Source organism: Trachemys scripta, chromosome 6 (assembly GCF_013100865.1).
Source record: "Trachemys scripta elegans isolate TJP31775 chromosome 6, CAS_Tse_1.0, whole genome shotgun sequence".
NCBI classification, from domain to species: domain Eukaryota; kingdom Metazoa; phylum Chordata; order Testudines; family Emydidae; genus Trachemys; species Trachemys scripta.
In genome coordinates this window covers 119,385,170-119,399,288 of record NC_048303.1, presented here as the reverse complement: position 1 = coordinate 119,399,288, position 14,119 = coordinate 119,385,170, and the positions used below count along the sequence as shown (strand labels likewise).

Genomic DNA, 14,119 nt, shown 5'->3' with positions numbered 1-14,119 from the left:
GTTCAAACCAGCAAGTGACCCCTGTCCCATGCTGCAGAGGAAGGTGAAAAATCCCCAGGGTCTCTGCCAATCTGACCCGGGGGAAAAAATCCTTCCTGACCCCAAATGTGGTGATCAGTTGAACCTTGAACATGTCGGTGAGACCCACCAGGCAGACACCTGGAAAAGAATTCTCGGTAGTAACTCAGAGCCCTCCCCCTCTAATGTCCATCACTGGCCGTTGGGAATATTTGCTGCTAGCAGTCACCGATGGGCCACATGCCATTGTAGGCAATCTCATCATACCATCCCCTCCATAAACTTCTCAAGCTCAGTCTTGAAGCCAGTTCCCCCCACCCCCTTTGCTCCCCTTGGAAGGCTGTTCCAGAACTTCACTCCTCTCATGGTTAGAAACCTTCATCTAATTTCAAGCCTAAACTTGTTGATGGCCAGTTTATAGCCATATGTTCTTGTCAACAAGGCGCTTAACTTAAATAATTCCCCCTCACTGTTTATCCCTCTGATGTATTTGTAGGGAACAATCGTATCAGCCTTCTTTTGGTTAGGCTAAACAAGCCAAGCCCTTCAAGTCTCCTCTCATGAGGTAGGTTTTCCACTCCTTGGATCATCCTAGTAGCCTCTCTCTGCACCTGTTCCAATTGCATTCATCTTTCTTAAACATGGGAGACCAGAACTGCACATACTATTCCAGATGAAGTCTCACCAGTGCCTTGTACAATGGTACTAACACTTCCCTGTCTCTACTGGAAATACCTCGCCTGAGGCATCCTGGGATTGCATTAGCCTTTTTCACAACCGCATCACATTGGCGGCTCATAGTCATCCATTATACTCAGGTCTTTCTCCTCCTCAGTTGCTTCCAACTGATATGTCCTCAGTTTATAGCAAAAATTCTTGTTGTTAATCCCTAAGTGCATGACCTTGCACTTTGAACTTCTAACTTTCATCCCATTTCCATTACTCCAGTTTTCATGGTCATCTGCAAATTTTATTAGCACATTCCCACGTTTTGTTCATGAATGAAAGACTGGTCCCAAGACCGATCCCAGAGGAACTCCACTGGTAACCTTCCTGCCAAGCCGGACAGTTCACCTTTCAGCATGACTCATTATAGTCTCCCCTTTAACCAGTTCCTTATCCACCGTTGGATTCTCATATTCACCCCCATCTTCTCCAATTGAACTAGTATTTCCCATGTGGAACTGTATCAAATGCCCTCCTGAAATCCAGGGAGATTAGATCTACTGCATTTCCTTTGTTTAAAAAGTTATTTTTTCAAAGAAGGAGATCAGACTGGGATGGCACAATCTACCTTTTGTAAAATCATGTTGTATTTTATCCCAATTACCGTTTATCTCTATGTCCTTAACTACTCTCTCTTTCCATTTGTTCCAAGACCTTGCATACAGCTGAGGTCAAACTAACAGGCCTGTAGTTTCCTTGAGCACTTTTTTCCCCTTTCATAAAAATAGGAACTATATTAGCAATTCTCCAGTCATAGGGTACAACCCCGTGTTTATGGGCTTACGTATGGGCTGGATGAATGGACTGTAAGGTGGATAGAAAGCTGGCTAGATCGTCGGGCTCAACGGGTAGTGATCAATGGCTCCATGTCTAGTTGGCAGCCGGTTTCAAGCGGAGTGCCCCAAGGGTCGGTCCTGGGGCCGGTTTTGTTTAATATCTTTATTAATGATCTGGAGGATGGTGTGGACTGCACTCTCAGCAAGTTTGCAGATGATACTAAACTAGGAGGCGTGGTAGATACACTAGAGGGTAGGGATCGGATACAGAGGGACCTAGACAAATTAGAGGATTGGGCCAAAAAAAACCTGATGAGGTTCAACAAGGACAAGTGCAGAGTCCTGCACTTAGGACGGATGAATCCCATGCACTGCTACAGACTAGGGACCGAATGGCTAGGTAGCAGTTCTGCAGAAAAAGACCTAGGGGTCACAGTGGACGAGAAGCTGGATATGAGTCAACAGTGTGCTCTTGTTGCCATGAAGGCTAACGGCATTTTGGGCTGTATAAGTAGGGGCATTGCCAGCAGATCGAGGAACGTGATCGTTCCCCTTTATTCGACATTGGTGAGGCCTCATCTGGAGTACTGTGTCCAGTTTTGGGCCCCACACTACAAGAAGGATGTGGAAACATTGGAAAGAGTCCAGCGGAGGGCAACAAAAATGATTAGGGGTCTGGAGCACATGACTTATGAGGAGAGGCTGAGGGAACTGGGATTGCTTAGTCTCCAGAAGAGAAGAATGAGGGGGGATTTGATAGCAGCCTTCAACTACCTCAAGGGGGGTTCCAAAGAGGACGGAGCTCGGCTGTTCTCAGTGGTGGCAGATGACAGAACAAGGAGCAATGGTCTCAAGTTGCAGTGGGGGAGGTCCAGGTTGGATATCAGGAAACACTATTTCACTAGGAGGGTGGTGAAGCACTGGAATGGGTTACCTAGGGAGGTGGTGGAGTCTCCTTCCTTGGAGGTTTTTAAGGCCTGGCTTGACAAAGCCCTGGCTGGGATGATTTAGTTGGGAATTGGTCCTGCTTTGAGCGGGGGTTTGGACTAGATGACCTCTTGAGGTCCCTTCCAACCCTGAAATTCTATGATTCTATGGATTCATTAAAAATCCTTGCTATTGGTCTTGTCATTTCGTGTGCCAGTTCCTTTCATATTCTTGGATTGAGATTATCCAGGCCCCCCGATTTTGTCCCACTAAACTGCTTGAGTTTGACTTCCACCTTGGAAGTAAGTTCTACTTCCAAATCCTCATTTCCATTAGCCGCCCTGCCACTACCCCTGAGCTCCTCATTACCCTGATTAAAAACTGAGACAAAGTATTTGTTTAGGGGTTGGGCCATGCCTGGATTATCTTTAATCTCCACCCCATCCTCCGGGTTCAGTGGTCCGACGACTTCTTTCCTGGATGCTTCACAGGAGGCAGGGCCGACTGCAAGCCCCTTGTTCACACTGGTGAGCAGTAAGTCGCACCCCTAGCCCCATTGACATCAGTGAAATCATAAGATTGACTTAAAAATCACACGCTATTTAAAATGATCCGTTTTGGATCCTTTTGCTTTTCCTGCTGCGTCTAGAGCCTTAGGAGGTCACATTTTCAAGCCCTCCATCACTATGAGGATTAGATTTTTAAAATGAAAGCAAGTCTCACATAATCACGGGACTCCAGGAGGTGAGGCTTTAAGAAAAAAAACACCGAAGTGTGAGCATCACAATAAAATCACTGCCTTCATTTTCAGTAGGCTTTGGGCACCTGATTCCCTTGGGCAGCTCTCAATATCTGCTCTGATGGCAGAGAGACCAGCTTACTACCTGGGTTATCATTCCTGAGCTAAACATTTCTTATCATGCCAGGACTTTAAGATCCTCACCGTGAATTTCTCTCTGTCCATCTCTGTCTCTCTCGTTTCTGTCAGCTGTTCCCTACTTCACTGCAGCAGCCACCGCAATACCATTGAGAGAAATTCCACAGCTGCGGGATTAGGGTTTGACTAAGTGTCCTGGCCAGCCAGTCCCCTGTAGGGCTGAGATGCTCCATGATGGCTACAGATGGTCAATGCAGCCTAGTGGGTAGCGCACTGGCGTGGGACCCTGCAAACCTGCGTTCTAGTCCCAGCTCTGCTGGTGACCTTGGGCCCTCTGCCTCAATCTCCCCACCTGTAAAATGGGGATAGTGATACTGACCTCCATTGCAAAGCGCTTTGAGAAGTATTAGTGAGAAGAGCTGGATGTTATTAATATTCTCTCTCTCTCTCTCTCTCACACACACACACACACAAACAATATTTTAATGGACTCTTTTTGGAAAATCCTGGGCCTGATCCCCAGTTATTCCACTCCTGTGCTTGGCTGGTGGTTTCAAGCCACCTTGGTGCTTCCCATGCAGGGCACAAAGCCTCAGGGGTGCTCTAACTTGTGCACTGCTCCCCAAGGCTCTTTATCAGCCCGGGAGGCTCAGAACAGCCACAGTGCAGTGCCCTCTGGTCATATCCCAGGTCACTTCTCTATGCCAGGGCCTGGGGGTGGGGCAGAGATAGAGCCCTTACACTAACCAGGGAAACGCCTGCACAGGCTGCATCCATGGGGGGAGGTGGGGGGAGGGGAGGGGCAGCCTTTTCCACACACTTTCAGGTCGTTTTATGCCACCAGAGCAAATGAGCAGCAAACCTGGTCCTCCCTACTCAAGCTGCAATGCACAATTCTGGAGATCAGTTAACAAACCAACATGCACAAAACAGTCATCACAGGAACAATAACAGTGTTTAAAATAAAGTATGATGGGCGTGAATGACAAACAGTGCCGAGGGAATTCTGCCACATGCAGAAACCCAGAACTAGATTTTGGATGGTTTGCAAAACAGTCAAGTCAGGTCTCATGTGGAGGGATTTTTTTTACGTTGTCCACGATCTCCCTTTACTTTAAAGGCAGGACGTGTGGTTAGAGCGCCCATTCGGGAACTCTGGAAGCTATTCCCGCCTTTGGCAAGGCATAGGAACACAGGAATTGCCAAGGTCCATCTAGTTCAGTATCCGGCTCGGCCAGGGGCCAGTACCAGAAGCTTCAGACAAAGGTGTAAGAACCCCACAGTAGCAGATGTGAGCTAAACTGCCCCACATTAGCTCTCAGCCTGAGTGCGAATAGTTAGAGGTTGGTGAGCGTGAAGCAGCAGGTTTTACAGCCCTTCCAAAATGTTTAGTGTTAATTAGAACGCTGGATAGTCTTGTTAGCCACACAAAAGTCCATCCCCAAGCTAAGTTCTTGGCTTCGGCCACTTCCCCTAGCAGTGAGTTCCACAGTCTAAGCATTGTGATGGAAAAGTAGTGCCTTTTATCAGTGTTGAATTTGCCACCTTTTAAAGTGGCGGAACATCCCCCTGTCCTTGTGACAGGACTTTGCTGTGTGACCCTGGGCGAGGTCACCCCATTCTCTCTGCCCCTCGGTCTGCGCCCCTGTACGACGGGGTAAGAGCACGTCCCTGCCTAACTAGGGTGCTGGGAGACCCAGAGCAGTGGATAAAAGGGGCTAGGTCCCTGTGGGGGACGATTATTGAGTCTGTCACCAAACAGAGTCTGGTAAGGTCTTTCCTATGGGCCTGTGCCCCTCCCCACATGCCTCTTGCAATGCCCGTGTAAATGGATCATTCTCAAGGGGCGTGCATCAGGCTCGGGGTGGGGGAACAGAATCCTCCCCCACCCCAAACCTGGCAAGGTGGCGGGGGGGGGGGGGAGCCACACGTGCATCTCTGATGGAGGCCACCTGCCCCAGACCAGCATAGCTCTGACCTGAAAGCAAGGCTGTGAGGAGAACGCGGAGCAAACGGAAGCAGCACCCAGCCAGGGGAGGGGTGGAGAGGAGAAATGCCCTCTCCCCACACCCAGAGGAGAGAGAGAGAGTGCTGAACGGCACCGTGGCGCCACAAAGCAATCCTGACCAAAGTGCCGGTGTTGTTCAGCAAGGTCTCCATGGAGATGGTGCATCAAGGCGAGGTGACCTGCACAAAGGTCATGATGTTGGAACCTTGGCTCTCCTGTGCCAGCTTCGTGACTCTATTCAGCTGGCGGCTTTTGGGGGGCTCCAGTCTTCAAGGCTGAGAGGTGCTGATGGAGCAGGAGAAGCACTGGGGTCAGAGTCCCTCATCATGCCAAACCAGAGCAGGGATGACTAACCTTGAATACAATGTGCTATACGTCTTCACTAGTATTTATCATCCGCATCCTTCCTCTAGTGTGTGCTCAATGCTCCAGATTACATTTCATGGACCTTAACCACATGTGACATGTTGGATATTGTTAGCTACAGCAGAGCCACACTATGGTAACTGATCTCATGAGACACAGCCAAACACAGCTCAGCAAACCAGGGAATCACTCAACAAGTTTTCGTCGGCTGCTTCTCGCCCAGAGTGTGGTGGCTCCAAAGTCAGGTTCCAAAGCAGAACTTACAACAATGCTTGCATGCATCTCTGCTATTTAGAGCTACCCTGAAGTTAGAGACCCAAATCCAGGCCTGGTAGAAGTGGGCACCACTCCACTAATAGAGCAGTGTCTGCTTACATCTGTCCTAAATTTGGCCCACCAAAGGCACTATTTGCATGCTGTGAAAGAACATCTACTGAGCAAGAGGACACAGAAGACAAAACACCTGGTATCTAGATGCAGAATCAGCACAGCCAGCAAAGTTAAGGTGAATTACTTTCTAATCGCGGCATTGTTTTATTTAAGCAAACAAGTAGTTAAATACGCCTGCAGTTATGGTATTTAATTCTTTCCAGTCAAATAAACCCCTAGCCCCATGTCTGATTACTAGAGAGAAATAATCTACAAATTGCTTTCACATATTCCCACTTCAATGAACAACGTGGATCAGAAGGTAATTAAATTACACTTCCTTTATTAGCTCGTTCCAAAAAGGTGCTTCATTCAATCCATTAATTAAACGTGGAGCTAGGCGGGCAAGGTTAGTCACTCCCCACTGCCCTGGTGGAGTGGGCCGGTTCACCGTGCAATGCCAAGCCCTGCTCAGCAGAGCAGTGGTAACAGGGAGACATGCTGGGAGCTAAGCACGGACCCCTGCCTATGGACTTCACGGGCATTTGCTGAAAGTTGTGCACCTTGTCCAATGGCTTTGCTCTGATCCAAAGTCCATTAGAGTCAACGGAGCTGATCCCACGGACGCCAGTGGCCACTGGATCAGGCCCTAGGTTCATCCATGCTATAGTGACGGACAGCAAAGAAATCATGAATCCAACAAAGGACAAGGACAAGGTACAGATGATACTTCGCTCTTCACCCCACCCACAGCACGTCGGTATTGCCTACCATGCAGCACCGTACAATAACTAGGTGCTGTGAAGTGCACTGATAACAAAGTGGGCAACCTTAGCTTGGAGTCTCTTTGCTTTCAAATCAGGAGGGAATTTATGCTAAGCAGAGCCCGCAGTAAGAACTGCTAATCCAGTTTCCAATCTGGCATCAGAAAGGGCCCTGTCTAGTGCCAGGTGCCACAGAAGAGCTTAGCTAGGCCTGGCCCTGCACCTGTGTCAGCAGGCTCGCCTGCCATGGCTTTCCTCCGGCTCAGCGCTGCGCTCCCGACTCTGGGGCCGCTGAATGCACAGCTGGTTCTCACTCAGAGGATGCTCTAACAGGCTGTATTGGCAAAACTGCAGTAGGGATAGTGCCGAGTGTTGCTGGCCTGCCCCTTTCCTCCAGCCACGCCTGTTACGACACAGAGGGGAGTGGCACAGGAGCGACCGCCCCACCACAGGATCTCCCTTTGCACTGGGGTGACTCTCCCAGGCCTCAATCCACTGGGTAAATTCTCTGCTACTAGAAATGGGAGAAGACTCCACCGAGCACAATGGAGCTGCACCCACTTACTCCAGAGGAGAATCTGGCCAGATTCCCCCAGGACCACAGGGCATGCTCCCTGCTTTGCAAACACCATCAAACCAAGAGCGAGGCCTATTGTCCCCTCCCTACACACAGCCAGTTTCCTCCCCACAACCTTCACAGAGGCACGAATGAAGCACAAACCGTAAAGAAGCATTTTCAGTCTGAACTCTGAATTTCCCTGCCTTAAATCAGGCCCTTATTGTTACTAATACCTCCTTGTGTATGGCTGGGCCCTGCTGGAGCTGTGATACAAGGCTTTCAGCTGCAAATAACAAGGCCCAGCTGCTCCAACAGGGATAAGAGGGAAGCTGTTTTAGCCAAGAATCATGTCATTGTAGCTCTGTAATAAGAGGAAACGGGGCAGGGATTTTATTGTACAGCTTCCGAGTTCCAAAGCTAAAAGATTTCACCCACGTCATAGAGCCAGCCCCCTGGAGCCAGCCAGGCTAATTTCTAGCCTTGCATGTTCTCTCCAAGAATGGGGATTAGGCAATCAATTCAAATCAAGCTCAGAAAATGAACTGGAAGTGAATGGTCTCAAATGCCAGGCCGAGAAGAAATCCACAAGAGCAAATTAGTTCACTCAATATCAGCCCTATGGGAAAAGGTACCTGGACTGCTCAGGCTGGGAAGAGACTATGTGAAATGTTCTCTCTCTCTCTCGCTTGCTGGCAAGAGGGCAGAGGGTTGTTTGTGAGTGGGTCAAAAGGTGGACCCCAGGATGTGTTCCACAATTCAGGAGACACAATGCTCCTGACAGTTCACCTTCTCCTACATAAACCACGATTTCAGGACCTTATTTCCTTCTCTCTTTATGGAAGTCTCTCTCATGCTTTTCCATCTAGATTTGCTCCTCCGTTACCTAAATTACAAGGGATTGATTTGAATTAATTCAAAGTATTGATTTACTTTAAACTTGTTATGGTCTGTTGCAGAAAGCCCCACATCTCTGAAATACCTGTCTAAGCAACCTGCTGCTCTCCAGCATCAAGAAACAGCAGATGTTTCTGTAGGACATTAAAATCAATGTTTTGTGTTCCCTCTTCAGGGACAGTAGCAGGAGTTCATTACAACTATTATGTGTGGACAGAAAAAAACATGTTTTGATTAGTCAGAAAATGTTTTGAAGTTAGATGGCTGGAATCCCACCCTCCATAGAAAATGTCAAGTTTTTGGCAAATAATTGAAAACCAAAATATTTCAGTTCTGAAATGCCACTTCATTGTTGCGTGGGAGTTGTAGTTAATGTGCCTCATACTCCTATTCTCCTTTATAGGTTGGGCTCCCTGGTCAGACTACATTTCCCATGACGCACTATGGTCTCCCCTTTTGGCAGGCAGAGGTGGTGAATCATGGGAAATGAAGCCTGTCTGGGAAGGCTGGTGCATAGAGCAGAACGGAGACAAGAAGCAACCAACCTACAACTCCCATTAGGTACCACAGTGGCATTTTTGTATCAAAATATTTTGGGTTTTGGCCAAAAAAAAAACCCCAAAGTCAAATATTTCCACAGAAAGCAGACATGTTTTGAAAAAAAAAGCTGTTTAATCAAAAACCCAATTTTCTGTTGAAGAAGTTTTGATGAAAAACTTTTGATGGGCCCTAGCTTAAATATGCGTGTGATCTGAGGCAGCATAATCCACAAGTGGTGTGCATCTGCTGTTACTAAAGACACAGTGGGACTTTTTCCAAGAGGGGTGTGTGAGACCCAGTGGCCCATTGGTGCCAGCTGGCAAAGGGTTCACTACTCAGCATCAGCAACTCCCATCAGGCCTGACAAACTCACTACACCTAACCCATTGCTATCATAGTACAGATCTACAAAGGATGTCGTGTCAAGTATCAAATGAAAGCTGGTGACACACGGGTCATCAAAAGCATTGTGAGACGCATGTATGGTTGGTGTGTAAGGAATTGTGTGTTCCCACTAAAAATATGGTTTAAACTATGTAACTAGGCCGAGCTGACAAACAGGCTTTCTGCCAGATGAAATATGTCAATTCACCTATCTCTCTGTCACATGTAAAGTAAGCATTGTAAAATCAACACAATGGAAGCCCATTTACATGTGAAAGTCAACAGGAAGAACAAGTCAAGGGGGTGGGATGTGAAACAATCAGGAGGAGGGGAAGACACCTTGGAGCCAGCACTCCAGGAAGGGAACCACAGGGGTCATCCTGCCTTTTGGGGGGGAGGTGGAGGGAGGGGACACTGAGTTTGGAAATGTACGGAGACGCAAAAAGACATTTTGTCATTCTTAGGGTTAACATATTTGCACAATCAAAAAAGAGGACACAGGGGGAGGAGCCCCGCTCTAGCCCCGCCCCATCCACTCCCTCCCACTTCCCACCCCCTGACTGCCCCCCTCAGAACCTCCAACCCCCCCCCGCTCCTTGTCCCCTGACTGCCCCCTCCTGGGACCCCTGCCACTAACTGCCCCCTAGGACCCCACCCCCTATCTAAGCCTCCCTGCTTCTTGTCCCCTGACTGCCCCCTCCTGAGAACCCCCCACCCTAACTGCCCCCCTAGGACCCTACCTGTCTCCTGACTGCCCCGACCCTTATCCACGCCCCCACCCCATATTCACACCCCCGCCCCCAGACAGACCCCTGGGACTCCCATGCCCTATCCAACTGCTCCCCGCCCACTGACAGGACCCCCAGAACTCCTGACCCATCCAACCCCCTCTGCTCCCTGCCTGCCTCAACCCCTCTCCACACCCCTGCCTTCTGACAGCCCCCCCAGAACCCCCGACCCATCTAACCCCCCCCCGCTCCCTGTCCCTGACTGTCCCAACCCCTCTCCACACCCCTGCCCCCCTGACAGCCCCCCCCAAACTCCCAACCCATCCAACCCCCCGTCCGCTGACCAGGGCCGGCTTTAACAAGAGCCCAGGAATTGGGCTGCGCTCTGGCCGGAGTCGCGTGGCTTGGGGCCGGGCCGGGCCAGAGGTGCTCAGCCAGGTCCGGCCAGCCGCCCTGGGGCCTGAGCCAGGCCGGAGCCGCTAGGGTCGGGGCCGGTGCGTTCGGCCAGAACCGGAGCTGCTGGGGCCGGCGCCGCTCAGCCGGAACTGGGGCCGATGCCCCAGGGCCCAAGCCAGGCCAGGCCGGAGCCGCTGGGGCCGGGGCCACCGCCCTGGGGCCCGAGCCGGGCCGGAGCGCTCGGCTGGAACCGGAGCCGCTGGGGCTGGGACCGGGCCGGCGCGCTTGGCCAGAACTGGGGCCGGTGCCCCGGGGCCCAAGCCGGAGCCACTCGGCCGGGGCCAGACTGGGACGCGCCGTGCCTCGCTGGAGCCCTCCTCCTCGCGTCCCTCCCGCCCCAGCTTACCTGCTGCTGCCCGCCTGCCCCTGCTTCTTTTCAGACTTCCCGCGAAGCTCTGATTCGCGGGAAGCAGGGGAGGGGAAGGAGCAGGGGGGCGGACCGTTCAGGGGAGGGGAGAAGACAGCTGCGGGGCCGGGGGCGTGCTAAGGCTGCAGGGGATGGGGGGAGCCGAGAAGGGGCTTTGGCTGCCGAGCGGCGCTGCTTTTCAATCTATAAATAGCCGACCGGGGGAAAATCCCGGACATTTTTAGATTTTTAGAAATCCCCCCGGGACGGCTATTTATAGATCGAAAAGCCGGACATGTCCGGGGAAATCCGGACAAATGGTAGCCCTAGTCATTCTTCACTGAGGCAGCACAAAGGACAGCGCTGTTTGCATTCTTCAAAGCAGGATCCTAGTCAGGGATGTTAGTGCTTTAGCTGAGACAAGGATTTTAGCCTGTTAAAGTTAAGCTCCGACTGTAAGAAGCATGTTATACCCTTTGTTTTCTTTGTAACCTGTTCTTATCCTTGCTCACTGTCTCTTAAACACACATACTTAGTAACAACGAGCAAGATGTGTTTTCACAATCAATAGATTGCAGTGCTGTGGCGTTACACTGGGGCTGCTGAATCAAGCAAACTTGTGGGTGTGTTGTCTCTTTAGGGACAGCTTCCCTGGGAATTCCTGTGAATGTCCAGTGATAGGGGCTGGATGCTTCAGGAGGCTGCTTCGAAGGAGTTTGGGGACTGGGGTACACCCGGCAAGGCAGAGCAGGGGCTGGCAAAGCCCTCAGAAGAGAGCTTGAGCGGCTGAAAGGCTGGAGACATTAGGGAGCTGACATCCATATTGGCAATATGTCCCAACTTTGTATCGCCTGCAGATTTTATTAGCACACTCCCACTTTTTGTGCCAGGGTCATGAATGAAAATGAGAATTAAAATCAGTCCCTAGACCAATCCTTGAGGATCTCCACTAATAACCTCCCTCTAGCTTGCCAGTTCACATTTCAGTGTGACCCACTGTCATCTCCCCTTCAACCAATTCCTTATCCACCTTTCAATTCTCATATTAATCCCCATCTTCTCCAATTAAATAATTTCCCACGTGGAACTGTATCAAATGCTTTACTGAAATCCAGGGAGATTAGATTTACTGCATTTTCTTTGTCTAAAAAATCAGTTATCCTCTCAAAGAAAGATCAACCTTTTGTAAAACCATGTTGTATTTTATCCCAATTACTGTGTACCTCTATGTCCTTAACTACTCTTTCTTTTAACATTTGTTCCAAGACCTTGCATACAACTGAGGTCAAGCTAACAAGCCTGTAGTTTCCTAGATCACTTTTTCCCCTTAAAAATAGGAACTATATTAGCAATTTTCCAGTCATAGGGTATGACTCCAGGAGAGCACAGATTCATTCAAAATCCTTGTTATTGGGGTTGCAATTTCACATGCCTATTCCTTTAATAGTCTTGGATGGAGATTTTCTGGAGTCCCTGATTTGGTTCCATTAAACTGCTTGAGTTTGGCTTCCACCTCAAATGTAATCATTTCTATTTCTATATCCTTGTTCCCATTAGCCACTGTCCACGCACCTCATTATCCTTATTAAAAACTGAGACATAATATTTGGTTAGGTGTTAGGCCATGCCTAGATTATCTTTAATCTCGATCCTTGGGGCTTAATGGTCCCACTTCCTCTTTTCTTATTTTCTTTTTTACTATTGAATTCCCTTTGCAAGGTACAACTCCGCTTGGCTTTTGGCAGTTTTCACTTTTTCCCTATGCAGTCTGACCTCCCAGAGGTAGCTTCCTTGCTGATCCAACCCATCGTCTATTCCATGTAGGTGTTCTGCTTTCCCTTAATCACCTGTCTTTGAGGCTTGTTCGTCCAGTTTGGTCTGCAATCCTTCCCTATGATCTTTTTCCCCCTTGCTTGGGATGCAGGCTTCAGATAGTTTCTGCAACTTTGACTTAAAGTAATTCCAAGCCTCCTCCACATTCAAATCCTTGAGTTCATCAGTCCAATCCACTTCCCTAACGAATTCCCCTAATTTTGTAAAGTCTTCTGTTCTCACTTGCAAACTTCTGAGAGTCGTCCTCTGTTCTCCTGGGGCTCTGAACTCTGCTATCTCCATTGATTCTTCCCCTTATCTTGCAGAACTAGCCACTCTTCCCTTCTGTTACTGCCTGCCTCTCTCCTTCATTTTCCAACTCAGCGAACCTGCCCCTCAGTCCTGGGCACTGCGAGAAAGTGCCACAGAGGGTGTTAACCCAAATGCTAAATGCTGGCCAGTTTTCACCAGAACAGCTCCACCTCCACCCTAAGTATTTCCATCCTTCCTGTTTCCATTCCCTGCCCCAATGGGGCTACTTGCAGTAGCACAGTTATGTGCCGTGTACGCGTTTGCTTCACTAGAGCACCAGTTACTGCACCAGGACCCGAACTAAAGCCCTCTCAAGTCTGTGGAAAGTCTTCACAGGTTGTAATTGCCTTTGGAGAAGGCCCCGATACACATTGTCTATTTGCATACAGAGATTTGGTTCTTGTGCAAATCTCCCACGCTTTGATACTAATCTATCAGACTTCAAGTAATGGAAGTGATAATGTGAAAGACATTTAACACACGGCTGGCCATGGCACTAGAGTATATGCTGCTCTCCTGGCTGGAGAAGTGACATAAATGATCCTTCCCATTCCTAATTTGTAAGATCACTTGTTTAGGGTCTACCAGGATTGTGATGTGTTTGTGGTGAAGGGGGTAGGTGTTAGAACTAGCTGTTGCCTTAAAAACCAACTAAAATCTCTTTTCCCTATAAGCAGATGGGTGGAATTGGAAGGAAGGATGAGGACACTGCAGGGTGCCATGGCAAAGCATTTCATCGGGGAAGCATCATTATATAATGAATAATCTCCCACCTAGTGTCTCATTCACTAGTGCAGCCAATCAGCTTGCAGTAGCCCTCCTCTGAGTGTTTAATGCTACGGTTCAGTTCAGTTCATGTGCCCTTTCCACATCCTTATTGCTAATAAACAAACGTTTTCAAGCCTGTGGCCTAGACAACATGCGTGTCACCACCCCCGTGTGTGCGGAGACCTCTTGTTCCTGTCAGAAATTGTGAACTGCGAAGAGCTGAGGGCTACCTGTCAGACAGTCACCTCTCCTGTGTGCTGCTGTAGGGATAAGCATCTGTTCCACATGGTGTCTATAGCGCTACGATCAACTTGACCATTTAGCTTCAAGTCAGCTTTGGGTGGAACAGTTAGGATCTAAAACTGGTCACGGGTACCATGGCAAACTCATTTCATTTGAGAAAAACAGTTACGGTTGCTAAGGGAGAACAGTATGCTTACCTGTCAGAGCAGGGACAGAACCAGGCACCTGAGAGCAAGGACATGAATA

At 49.2% G+C, this 14,119-nt stretch overlaps 1 protein-coding gene across 3 annotated transcripts in view; it reads right to left on the bottom strand.

Moving 5' to 3' along the window:
- FBXO10 (F-box protein 10) overlaps window positions 1–14,119 on the bottom strand; it is a 63,412-nt gene that overhangs the window by 31,060 nt on the left and 18,233 nt on the right. The gene's annotated exons all lie outside the window — the stretch shown is intronic.